This window comes from Dinoponera quadriceps, unplaced genomic scaffold, assembly GCF_001313825.1.
Source record: "Dinoponera quadriceps isolate SergipeBrazil2010 unplaced genomic scaffold, ASM131382v1 scaffold1403, whole genome shotgun sequence".
Lineage (NCBI taxonomy): Eukaryota > Metazoa > Arthropoda > Insecta > Hymenoptera > Formicidae > Dinoponera > Dinoponera quadriceps.
Genome location: NW_014555467.1, coordinates 1 through 894, shown reverse-complemented (window position 1 = coordinate 894; position 894 = coordinate 1).

The window sequence follows — 894 nt, the reverse complement described above, 5'->3', positions numbered from 1 at the left end:
CAGAATTAATATCTTAAATTTTTACGTCGAATTATATGAGCAGATATGAAAAAGGTTTTCATTTTCTTAATTTACACTTGATATTTCTTACTAACTTTCAACCAAAAATAGCACTTTGTGGAAAAGTTCTTTCCATAGCACAAGCAGTTGAATTATTTAAAATTTTTATTACTGATGTGGAAGCATTAAATACAGAATGGAGGCAATTGCAAGACAGAGTATTTGAAACATTTTGAAAATGCTTCATTTGACAAATTTTGGTTGGAGATATTTCGTATGAAAAATGAACTAATGAAGAAATGAAGAAATGTTTCCTAATTTAAATAAGTTTGTTAAAAGAATAATGTGTTTACCATTTACATCTTCATGTGTAGAAAAGATTTTCTCTCAATTAAATTTAATCAAAACACGTGATATGTGAAACAATTTAGATATTAAAACATATAATTCTATTATATTATCAAAACAGTTAGTAGATAATAATAGCTGTTATATATGGGATCCTTCTATTACATTAATGCAAAAGAAAGTAAAATATTGATTGTCACCAATACAGAATATTTCTTTGCTTATGTATATGTGTGTGTATGTGTGTGTGTGTGTGTTGTGAAATTTTTTAGTTGAGTTTGTATTAGAGAACTATTTTCTATATTTAAAATTCAACTTTAACCCGTTTCGGCCTAAATGGCATAATTTTGACGTTCAAGTTTGAATCAATACCCAACAATGAAATCGAGCCAAAAATTTGTTAAAATCACTGTACCCTATGTTTTTGAGGGTGCTCTTTTGAATGGTGATAGTTAGAAATAAAAACAAATTTTTTTTTAAATAGAAAAATAAAAAATAAAAGAAACGTGTTTTTTCGATCCGATTTCTTGTTAAAAACGATTTTTC